At 33.9% G+C, this 12,976-nt stretch overlaps 1 protein-coding gene and 1 long non-coding RNA gene across 2 annotated transcripts in view; both read left to right on the forward strand.

Moving 5' to 3' along the window:
* The window catches only part of LOC143544026 (uncharacterized), a 79,200-nt gene that overhangs the window by 64,408 nt on the left and 1,816 nt on the right, over nucleotides 1-12,976 (forward strand). The window lies entirely within an intron of this gene.
* LOC143544002 (uncharacterized) lies at nucleotides 1,104-1,715 on the forward strand. The gene is made up of 3 exons (XR_013137179.1): nucleotides 1,104-1,181; nucleotides 1,287-1,386; nucleotides 1,592-1,715. It is a non-coding gene; the product is annotated as an uncharacterized LOC143544002 (long non-coding RNA).

Here is a 12,976-nt window from a genome sequence, read left to right on the forward strand (position 1 = left end):
TAAAAAGATAAAACACGATAATGAAGATTGTCGGGTGGTGTATAGGGAGGGGCCCACTAGTACCCCCTTTCATACATTACTTAGGCTATGTGTAGTTAGGGGATAATTAACATGTGATATTTAATGAGCAAGTGAAGGATTTTTGTTTTATGGGTTTAATAGTGTTGTAACCTAAAATTGTCTTATCACACTCATATCAATAAAATAATAATATTTCCAAACACATCACCTCCTACAAATAGATGCCCCCTTCTTGTCGGCCCACTTATCGCCCAGGGTGTCGTTGTTCTCACTCTTGTCGCCTACATTTGCCGTCCACTACGCTTTGTCTCATAGAAGGATATGTAGATGGGCCTCTAGATGTTTGTAAGTTTTTTTTAAGACATTTCATATTTTCATGCATTTGTCCGTGTAAATATTTCTTTAAATCGTATGTTTAAAAACAGACATGTGCATAACTTGGGAGAGGCGAGACTTTACCCAAAATGGTAATTAGTTCTTGACCTACGATTTTTCTAAACAATTGTATGGGTAAAGTTAAAATACAAAGGTAGACAAAAATGAGGTGTGAGAAGGATTTGCGACCACACAAAAAAAACCCTTTAAAAATAAATGCAAAAAAATAATAAAAAAAATCATAACTCAAAATATAAATAAAAAACGAAAAAATTATAAATTAAAATATTTCCACCATCATTTACGTTAAAAAAATAAAAAAAAAATTGACGAAAATGAACAAAAGACACAATTATAACTAAAAAAAGGTACAATAGATCGCAAAATATAATGCAATGCCGAACAAAATATAACACAATATAAAGGAAAAAAGACACAATCAATGACGGAAATAAACACAAAACACAATGATAAACAAAAAGACACGACGACTTTTTTCAATTGCCAGTGTGTTTTTATGAGAACGAGAAAAACGGTGGAAACATTTTTGTGTTTAACTTTTTTCGTTTTTTATTAAATTTTGAGTTATGATTTTTAAATTTTTTTTTGTATGACTACAAATCCTTCTCATTTGTAGAATAACTTCACCCACAGTTTTATTTGTGTTTTTGTTACTAAGATTTTTGTTTGTTACTTGGTTGTCTCAGTAATATCCCGACGTTTAAGATTACATATTCGGAATGTGTGAACAAGATCCGAATGGGTGAACAAATATCCTTAGTAAGGTTTGTATATTTACTCTAACCATTAACGATTAAAACCTTGTATTCGATTATTATTTATGTATATTGAGTTATTGACATCTAAAATTCTGCGTATGTGGAAGAAAGGATGATGTTTTCATGGCCACTATCAACAAGAGAGGCATTAGTGCATTTTGTTAGCCTTGACTACTTCCAAGAGGATCTCATAATAGTCCTTATGAACACGGTATCTTAAATTTTCTACTAATTATATTTAAAGTATATTAAATTTTTTACTAATTACTTATTGTGCAAGTTTATTGTTTCAAGAAAATTTGCAAGATTTAGTAGAGTACGAGTAATATGGTATATGATTTTTACATGAAATTGTAATATCTCACTAGACATTTAGTTTGATCGGTTATTTGTGAAATGACTAAAACACCCTTCAGATTCCCAAGACCGAGAACACTGACAAAAGCACTCATGGGTTCACGAGAGATGGTATACCCAGTGTCGAAAATGTGACGAGAATAGATGTTGTGGGAGGCGTTGCTATAAAGAAAGTGAGTGCCACAGTTTTATTTTTTTATTTGATTAATAATTTTTAGACTAAGTTTTGAAAATTTTAATGTTTGCAGGAAGATTGCAAACATTGATATAAAACTTGATTTTGTTTCACCGACGATAATCAACTTTGCTTCAAGGCAAATTATAGGTAGCGGCTTCAAGCTTTATAAAAAGGTGTAGTTTCATATCACTTCAAAACAGAAACCACACACACATATCATATGTTTGCTTTTGTAGGTCAAATGTGTTATTTTGAATCTCAAACTTGATATTAATGCATGAGCATCTGGTCTATTAAGTCGGCCCGACCCAACTGTTTATTTATTTATAAATAGGTATGCTAGGTCTTTTGTTTAGTTAGTTGATTGTTTTTAATTAAAGTATTTGTAAGCTTTTAAGCTTGTTCACCGAATTATTCGGTTTGAATCGTTTGAATGAAATCAATGTGTTCGATACAGTTTCGACTAGCAATCAAATGGCTCAAGAACACATTGATTTCATTCACACGATTCAAACCGAATAATTCGGTGAACAAGCTTAAAAGCTTACAAATACTTTAATTAAAAACAATCAACTAACTAAACAAAAGACCTAGCATACCTATTTATAAATAAATAAATAGTTGGGCCGGACCGACTTAATGGACCAAATGCTCATACATCAGATACTATTTTTAAAACTTTTCTAGTACTGATTGGGTAACCAAAATGAAGTATATAATAAGTACCACAATCTAATAAATGTAGTGTTATATGTTTGACAAAAATTGCATCGATTTTGTATTTATAAATAACCTAGTTTTACCTTAAAAGTTATGCATGTCTTTCATGCTAATTGTACCTTATTTTGCAGAAAGTGGCCTCGGTGACCAAAGGTGACGTAGATTTCAGCTCGGTTTTAAAGGAGCCGTTTTATGGTCATATTCGTGAATCACTTTACACTGAACATAAACTTTCAAACGGCCTTTTGGAAGAAACATAAATCGAGATTGTCGATGGGGTTTCGGAACAAGAAATCAAGATTGTTGATGGGGTTTTGGAACAAAGATATCAAGATTGATGATGTGGTTTTGGAATAAGAAACGGTCAAAGTTGGTCAACCTGACGAGCATTGTACTAAAAAGAAAGAAGAGAATGATCCGAGGCCCGTTAATGTAATAGAGGAAGTTGAAGAGACGGGGAGATCACAGGAAAATAATGATGACGATGATAATAATAATAAAATGTTATAATATCACCACAATTATAAGAATATTGAATATGATTATGGAAAGAAAGATGATAATAGCAAATATGAGAATGTGTCTCGGATGATTTTTACCCTTACATTTACATGCTATATATATTACAACAACTATACTATTTAGAAGACAAGATTGTATAATTGGTAGACAAGGTCATATAATTGGCCTTTGAAATTTGGTGTCATACAATATTGTCGCCAAGGTTGTCGGTGGTGATTCATAACACTCCCCCTTGGATGACACCATTTCAAAACTTCGGGGTCTTGAAGTACTGCCTCATTAAAAACCTTGCTAAAGAAAAACCCAATGGGAAAAAACTTTAGCTAAGGGAAAAGGAGTGCAGTATATAGCTCCCCTCAAATTGCAGGTCGTTACATTGTCCGTACATGACGCATGCCAATATCATGAACATGTTTCCTGAATGTTGCTGTGGGAAGTGCTTTTGTGAAAAGATCAGCTGAGTTGTTGCTGGACTGGACATATCTCATCTCAACCTGATTGTCTTTAATAAGGTCCCGAGTATACTCAAAATATCTTGGTGGTATATGCTTTGTTCTGTCACTTTTGATATACCCTTCCTTCATTTGCGAGACACAAGCTGCATTATCTTCATAGATAGGAGTTGGAATTCGATCGTTCTCTAGTCCACAAGAAATCAATATGTGCCGTGACATAGATCTTAACCATACACATTCTCTTGAAGCTTCATGCAATGCAATGACTTCAGCATGATTTGAAGATGTTGCAATGAGTGTTTGTTTCTGAGAACGCCATGAAATCTCAGTTCCTCCATTCTTAAATACGTACCCAGTTTGAGATTTTGCTTTATGGGGATTAGATAAATAACCTGCATCTACATAACCAACTAACCCTTCTTTTGAATCGTTAGGAAAAAATAAACCTAAATCAGCAGTTCCTTTTAAATACCGAAAAATATGTTTAATGCCATTCCAATGTCTTTTAGTAGGGGATGAACTGAATCATGCCAATAAATTAACTGCAAAAGAAATGTCAGGTCTTGTACAGTTAGTAAGATACATAAGTGCTCCAATTGCACTGAGGTATGGTACTTCGGGACCAAGAATCTCTTCATTATCTTCGCAAGGACGAAATGGATCATTGTCAACATTGAGTGATCTAACAACCATCGGTGTGCTTAAAGGATTTGCTTTGTCCATATTGAAACGCTTTAAGAGTTTCTCAGTGTAAGTTGACTGATGCACAAGTATCCCATTTTGCATATGCTCAATTTGTAAACCAAGACAATATTTGGTTTTTCCAAGGTCTTTCATTTCAAATTCTTTCTTTAATAGAGCAATCGCTTCATTAATTTCCTTTTGTGTCCCAATTAAATTGAGATCATCAACATACACAGCTATGATCACATATCCTGATGTTGTCTTCTTGATGAAGACGCATGGACAAATAAGATTATTTGTATATCCTTTGCTTACCAAATAATCACTCAAACGATTGTACCACATCCTTCCAGATTGTTTCAGTCCATACAAGGATCTTTGTAACTTTATAGAATACATTTCCTTAGGCTTTGACCTTATTGCTTCGGGGAGTTTAAATCCTTCAGGAATTTTCATATAGATGTCACTGTCTAGTGATCCATACAAGTAAGCAGTGACAACATCCATAAGACGCATCTCTAACTTTTTAGAGACTGCTAAGCTGATTAAATATCTAAACGTAATAGCATCCATAGCAGGAGAATACGTTTCTTCATAGTCAATTCCTGGACTCTGAGAAAAACCTTGAGCTACAAGTCTTGCTTTATATCTTGTAACTTCATTTTTCTCATTTCGTTTTCTCACAAAAACCCATTTATATCCTACAGGCTTCATTGACTTTGGTGTGATGACAATAGGCCAAAAAACCTTTCGATTATTTAGGGAATTTAACTCAGCTTGCATAGCATCTTTCCATTTGTTCCAATCATGTCGATTTTTACAATCATCTACAGATTTTGATTCAGGGTCATCATTTTCTTTTATGATATCACTTGCCACAGAATAAGAAAATATATCATCAATATTTTCCATTTCATCTCGATCCCACATTATATGTGATTGACCATAGTTGATTGACAATTCTTTATTGGAATCATTTATTCTTTCCTGAGGGAAGGTTTCCTTAGGGTCATTATACTTTCAGAGCCCTTTCTTTTTCGAGGATTTTTATCCTTTGAACCGATTGGCCTTCCACGTTTTAAACATTTTTGGGATTCATGAGGTGCATTATTGTGGTTTTGCTTGCTTGGAATCTCAACTCGAGCTGGAGCATTAGCAGCTGGTATATGAGATTTAGTGACCCTGTTTATATCAGTAAATGCATCAGGTAACTGATTGGCAATTTCTTGTAGATGTACTATTTTTTGAACCCCTGTCTCACTTTGTTTTGATCTTGGGTCTAGGTGTAACAATGATGGGACACACCATGATATATCTCTTTCTTGCTTTTTCATTTCTCCCCCTAATGCCGGGAACATTGTTTCGTTAAAATGACAATCAGCAAAACGTGCTGTAAATACATCACCTGTTAAAGGTTCAAGGTATCTTATGATGGAAGACGTTTCATATCCAATATATATTCCCAACCTTCTTTGGGGACCCATTTTTGTGTGTTGTGGTGGTGCGATAGGAACATACACAGCACACCCAAAAATTCTAAGATGAGAGATATTTGGCTCATTTCCAGAAACAAGTTGTGTGGGAGAGTATTTATGATATGCACTTGGTCTCAAACGGATTAATGATCCAGCATGCATAATTGCATGACCCCAAATAGAAACAGGGAGTTTTGTCCTCATTATTAATGGTCTAGCTATTAGCTGTAGGCGTTTGATCAACGACTCGGCTAAGCCATTTTGTGTGTGTACATGAACAACAGGGTGTTCTACAACAATCCCCACAGACATGCAATAGTTATCAAAAGCATGTGATGTAAATTCTCCCGCATTATCAAGCCTTACTCTCTTAATAGTATAATCGGGAAAATATGCACGTAATTTGATAATTTGAGCAAGAAATTTTGCAAAAGCAACATTACGAGTCGATAATAAAGAGATATTAGACCATCTGCTTGATGCGTCTATTAAAACCATGAAGTATCTAAATGGTCAGCATGGTGGATGAATTGGTCCAAATATGTCACATTGAATTCTTTCAAGAAACATTGGTGTTTCTTTATCGACTTTTAATGGCGAAGGCCTTGTAATTAATTTGCCAAGAGAACAAGATGTACATTGAGACATTTTATCTATTTTGTGGATCTTTTGATCTTTCAGTGGATGCCCATGGTGTATTTTCAATGATCCTTTTCATCATTGTGGATACTGTATGGCCTAATCTGTCATGCTATAAGTTTACGATGCCAGAATCACAACAATTTTCTTTGACTGCCAAACGTGCTTGACGCACATTTATATATGTATAATGTAAACCAGAATGGAGCATTGGCAGTTTTTCCAATATCTTATCTTTGCTTATGATATGCAAATATTTTTCATTACTAACAGTCCTTGACTGAGTATCATATCCATTATGATATATGTTTTTGAAACTCAACAAATTTCTTATTGATTTTGGGGAATATAAAGCATTTTCTATTTTGAGCTTTGTACCATTTGGTAATGCTAAATTAGTTTTTCCCACTCCTTCTATCAAGTTTGTAGGACCTGATATTGTATTGATGATCCCTTTTGTTGGTTTCAGTTTATAAAAATATTTTTTAGATCTAAGTATAGTGTGCGTGGCTCCACTGTCCCTATACATATATATCTTCATCATTTGTTTGATCTTGTGCTCCAGTGATTTTCATTTTTAAATCTTGAAAAATATTAAGAAAAATAATAAGTGTATAACGAAGACATATGATATTTTAATAAGAACTTTATTTAATTGAAACATAAGTAGTACATGAAATAGGAACTACATAATTAAAGATAATGAGAACACACTTAATAATTGCATCTAATTATAGTCGTCAAGCAACTTTGTTTCAAAGTTCCACCTCAAAGTCTTCAACGCTCAGCTCAGCATTGATATTATTAAAGTTATCAACATGGTTCACTTCTTTCTCTTTCCTTTTAGGGAGGCTTGGTACAGTTCACACAGATGTGGGGCTGTGCGACAAGCCTTTGCCCAGTGTTTGTACTTCCACATCTAAAACATGAAGTGCCATTGTTTTCGGACCTACCAGCTTCATTCCATTTATTTTGGTGGTTGGAATTGGTATTGTGTGGGACATGATAATTATTGGCTCTCTGGTTACGACTACGGCCACGGCCACGACCACGACCGTAAGAATTAGTGTTCAATTTGAATGAATGCTTACGATCATTAAAATGCCTTTTTTCAAAATGACCATGGCCACGTCCACGGCCTCGTCCACGACTTTGTTCCCATTTATGACCAGAATCTTTATGAGAATTTTTGTGAGCAACATGTGCTTCTGGTATTGCTAATGAACCCGTGGGACGAGATTGATGATTTTTCATCAATAATTCATTATTTTTCTCTGCTACAAGGAGTAATGCATTTAGATCAGAGTATCTCCTAAAATTCTGCAAACGATAATGTGTTTGCAAGTTTATATTTGATGCATGAAACGTGGAAAAAGTTTTCTCTAACTTTTCTTCCTCTGTTATAGGATACCTACAAAATTCTAGCTTTGAGCAAATTCGGTATAAAACAGAGGTGTAATCATTTACCCTCTTAAAATCTTAGAACCTAAGACTGTTCCATTCATCTCTAGAAGTAGGAAGTAAAACTTCCCTTAGATGACCGAATCTGCTTTTCAAATCTTCCCATATCATATATGGGTTATCACAATTAAAATACTCATGCTGTAGTAATTCATCAATATGTTTATGGATGAAAACATCAGCTCTTGCTCTATCCTGGTCAGAGTACTCATTGTCTTCTTGGATTGTATCTAACACATCCATTGATTTCAAATGTCTTTTGACATTTGCTGTCCAAGACATATAGTTTTCTCCAGAAATGTTGAGTGCAGGGAATTCGAGTTTTGAGATATTTGACATTTTGTTACTAAACACAAATAAGATAAATATTAGGATTACATACTTATTAAAATTGAAAGAAAATACAAAGGTAGAGCTATAAATAGATAAAGAAAAAAGAAAAGATTAAACTCTCTAGGTGAGAGATTACAAATTAAGAACAATAAGATTATCAGCATTATGGTAGTTAACATTAAAACTGGATGAATCATCTTGGAAGCTTTATCTTGGATAATCTTAAGAAGAAGAATGTTTGTTGTAAATGAAATGGAGTTGATAATTGGTTATTTATAGTGAAAATTTATAACCGTTTTACAACGGTTATATTACCGTTTTATAACGGTAACATTACCGTTTGTATATATTACCGTTTTATAACGGTAACATTACCGTTGGTATGTGTGTGTATAATATTAATTATTTTTAAGTAAGATAATAAATAAGATATTAAATAAAGTTTATTTTATAAAATATATAATTAGTATGCATAATAATAAGAATAGAATTGTTAGTGTAAATAAATCTAACTTCTAAATGAAATATTAGTGTGCATATATATAAATAAAAGTTAGAATAGTTATCAAATTTTAATAACAATGTTTATATACATTACTGTTGTTACTTAGTATATGTATATGCATGTATATATTTCAAATGTATATAATTAAAGAAGTGTTTATGATGCTTATGTGATACCTTTGTGTCTATTACCTTTCTTGATTATGATATAAGCGGCTCGTGCTGATAACGTGTTATAATATCACCACAATTATAAGAATATTGAATATGATTATGGAAAGAAAGATGATAATAGCAAATATGAGAATGTGTCTCGGATGATTTTTACCCTTACATTTACATGCTATATATATTACAACAACTATACTATTTAGAAGACAAGATTGTATAATTGGTAGACAAGGTCATATAATTGGCCTTTGAAATTTGGTGTCATACAATATTGTCGCCAAGGTTGTCGGTGGTGATTCATAACATAATAATAATAATAATAATAATAATAATAATAATAATAATAATAATAATAAGAAGAAGAAGAAGAAGAAGAAGAAGAAGAAGAAGAAGAAGGTGAATTGGATTTTAATAATTCCAACTTAATGCAATTGGCCGATAATAATCCCAACTTTGAAAATAGCTGTCACTGGTCCCAACTTTCACTCTATTTGTTTTATTGGACCTCCGTTAAAAAAAATTTAACGCCGTTAAGTTTTTTCCAAATTTCAAATTGATATTTTAAGGCTTTTGATCGGAATGAGGATACGAGTCGATTGATGTAAAACTTACATCCAAATGGTGGCCCAAACGACTATAGGATGCTTCAATTACGGTGTTTAAACTTTTAATTAACAAAAATCAAGTTGTTTAAAGCGTCATTTCAAGTTAAGTTTTACATCAATCGATTCACATTCTCATTCCGATCAAAAACCATAAAAAATCAATTTGAAATTTAGAAAAAACTTAACTTCGTTAAATTTTTTTTAACGGAGGTCCAGTGAAAACAAATAGTTTGAAAGTTGGGACCAGTGACAGCTATTTTCAAAGTTGGGATTATTATCGGCAACTACATTAAGTTAGGATTATTAAAATCCAATTTTCCTAATAATAATAATAATAATAGGAACTGATTATTTGTTGTTGGTTAAAAGGAAATAATAATAAGTCATGAAGTGAATCAAGCTTTGGGAACATTTGAAACGGTCATTTCTGTCTTTCGAGAAATGGGATTCAGTCCTCGATCGTTATTTGTCTCGTGATTCGTTAACGTCTTTACTGATCTTGAAGACAATAAATCAAACGATCATAAACATGTAGTGAACGAGTTAACAAGGACGGACTCCTAAGAATCAAGAAACAGTCTTTTAAGTCATAGCTCCAGGTAAAAATACCAACTTTCCAATAAAGTTTAGATTTTTCTCGTTTTCGGATTGTGGTGAATGATTTAAAACACGTTTAGATGCGTCACACAATGTATTTATGTGTTTTCTTTTCCAGGCACAACGTTCATAAAGTGGTTTTAGCGGCTGCAAGTCTAATGTAACCCCGACTATCTATTGTGACAACTTAAATGCCTCTCAATACTCGACTAATCGAGATTCACTCTCACATGAAGCACCTTGAACTCGGTTTCCATTTGTACATGAAAAAGTTCTAGATGGGTCCACACGGGTTACTCATATCGATCAACTCGTCGATGCTTTAACCAAACCACTACGATAAAACAAGTGCCCCAAACGGGTCAAATATTTGAATTGTTGTAAACCTTGTAGATAGAAATCTTAGAATTGTCTAGTTTTGTTGTAAGGCTAAGGGTAATGGGGCTTGGTTGAGCCCCAAGTAGGGTATGACATGACACTGGATCAAGCCCCTCAACCAAGCCCTAGAGGGTGTAGTGGTCCAAGTGATCCGGGGCTTGATCCAGTTTTTTATTTATGCACACAATTATAAATTAAAATACTTCATTAAAACATAAATAAAAAGGAAAATAAAAACATAAATTTAAAATACATAAAAATAGTGTTTTTAGTTTTTTTCCGCAAATTTCTTCCGAATAAGATCCTTTTCTTCCTCCATTATCGGTTGGTCGGATAGCGGTAGGTGGCTAAAGTCTTTAGCTAGAAATGCCAAACTCTTTAACCGATTTTTTGTATGTCGAGCCTCATTAATCGAGAGGAGGGTACTTAACAATTCGTTAAATTTTATCTCGAGCTTCACCAATCCCGCTTCTCCGGTTTTCTTCTCCTTACCTTTTTGGGATTGTTCCGTGGGTTTAGCCGACTCCGGTTGTGTGTTGATATTACCGTAACCCGAGCCCGACATGGTTTTAAATTTGAGAAACTTAGAGAGGTTTTTAAATTATTAGAGAGAAATGTAGTGAGAATAGTGTGTTATTGTTACAAAATTGGGTAGTTATTTATAATGGGATTGAAAAAAAAACATTAAAATAGCCAACGGCTATTTATTTTAAAACAAAACCTCCAATGGCTATATTAGCCCCGCGGTCCCAGCCACGGGGGCCAACCGCGCCCCGGCTCACCTTAGGGGTGTAGCGGTGTTCGCGAGCCACATCAGCGGCCGCGCCCCCCGTTCACCCCACCATTACCCTCAGCCTAATGTGTCCTTGGTTTTCAAATTTCTATTTTGTATTGATTCGGTATAATATCTTTTATGTCTTACATGGTCCTCGCGTCACATTGTTTCGACGCATGCCTTGACACAAGACCACAAATAACTTGAAGCATCCTAGGCTAAGACATGCGACCTAAATCATGGTCCCTGCTTTATCTACACTGTTATTCTTTGTTTGCAAATCTAGCACATCATCACGTGTCCTATCACTATCTGATAAAAAATATTTAATGAAAGAAACGACAATATCTAAGACATGAGGTAAAAGAAAACTTTGCCTTTTCGGTTTTAAACCTTTTTTTTTATCCTAGAGAATGGTGCTTTGAAAGAAGCACGCGTAGTTGCACCTTACTACTAAATAAGCAAGTTGTAACTTGGTAATAAGAGTTGAATCCTCATATATGGGGAAATGATAAAACTAAGCTTGACAAAATGGATACTACTGGTTGGGTAACGGGTCAAGACAGATTGTGGGTAAATGAGTTCGTGTCAAAACAATTCTCCTTAAAAAAGTACCATTTTAGTTTAGGTCAAAGCGAGTTTTCAATTTAAAAAAGTGTCAATTTAGTTGGGTCAAAACGAGTTATGACCAATATCATTTGTTAATTCCTAAATCCATCGAGCCATATAGCTTTGATACAAGGGATTAAAAGTGTTTGGTAAAGCTCATTCAAAAGCTTCAAATTGGAGCTTTTCAAAAAGTAAATAAGCAAATTTGAAAGCTCACCCAAACAATCCCTAAGTTGTTGAAGATTCAAGTAAAACGCCTACTTGACTAATTATATGCAACGATTATTATATATATAAATAAATATTGGATTTTGGTGCCACAAAAAAGCTCTCATACCATTTAAGTAACTATTTAGAAAACATTACCAGATATTATTTGTTGCTTTGGTGGTCTCCCAAGCATTCCTTGAAAGTTCAACAAACTGTTTTGCTCAGTTTCGAAACCCAGTGAGTATTTTTGTTCTTTTTTGACTGTTTTACTTTTGTTCTTTCTTTAGAAGATAAATGACGTTTAATTAATGTTTTGCCATGTGCAGTTTAAAGTATACTTTTTAGTGAGTGGTTTAAGCATTTTTAACTAAAAAATCACGTACGTTACTTTCTTTTAATTGTACGTGATTTTTAACATACTAGATTATGTTAACGATTTAGTAGTGTTAGCATCGCTACCGGACAAATTCGCAATGGTTCAATGTTATATCGCGTGAATTTTTTAATATGTTGGTTGTATCTTAGCATTGACGAATTTATTTATATTTTTGTTTAGTTCCAGCGTCGTACCAATATCGATCGAATTCGCTTCAAGCCTTCAACTAGCAGCCACACTGTGTGTGTTTACCAACCGACTACACGTCGTTTTAGACATGTTTATTTTATAAGTCTATTCGATTGTCAACACTATTCTAACCGTTTACTAAATTTCTTTTTCGGTTTGTCGTCACCGTAATGTATCTAACCAATACCGACCGAACATGTGTTTTGCACCGTCGCAACGCGGCGGTTTATTACCTAGTTATTATTAATAAACCAAAATGTGTCACTGGGCTGCATATTATCAAACCCCTAAATCCTAGTTTCAGTGTGCATGTGAATTAACATCCAAATAGAGATATTTTCAGGTGATCAAGTATACATAAATATTAGTAAAATAATAAACTGAAATATTTATCCAACCAATGTATGCAAAAAGGCAAGGGATCTTCCAACATCACCCTGGATTCTCATACACCATTTTTTGTCCTACACGGCTCGTATAGGGCTATACGGTCGTATAGGACCTAAATCGTGTCAGTTTGTGTCGGCCATCGTTTATAGTGCCTCGTATAGGCCTATACGGCC

This window comes from Bidens hawaiensis, unplaced genomic scaffold (genome assembly GCF_021521415.1).
Source record: "Bidens hawaiensis isolate Kalapana, Puna unplaced genomic scaffold, B.hawaiensis_p1.1 tig00013425_1, whole genome shotgun sequence".
Lineage (NCBI taxonomy): Eukaryota > Viridiplantae > Streptophyta > Magnoliopsida > Asterales > Asteraceae > Bidens > Bidens hawaiensis.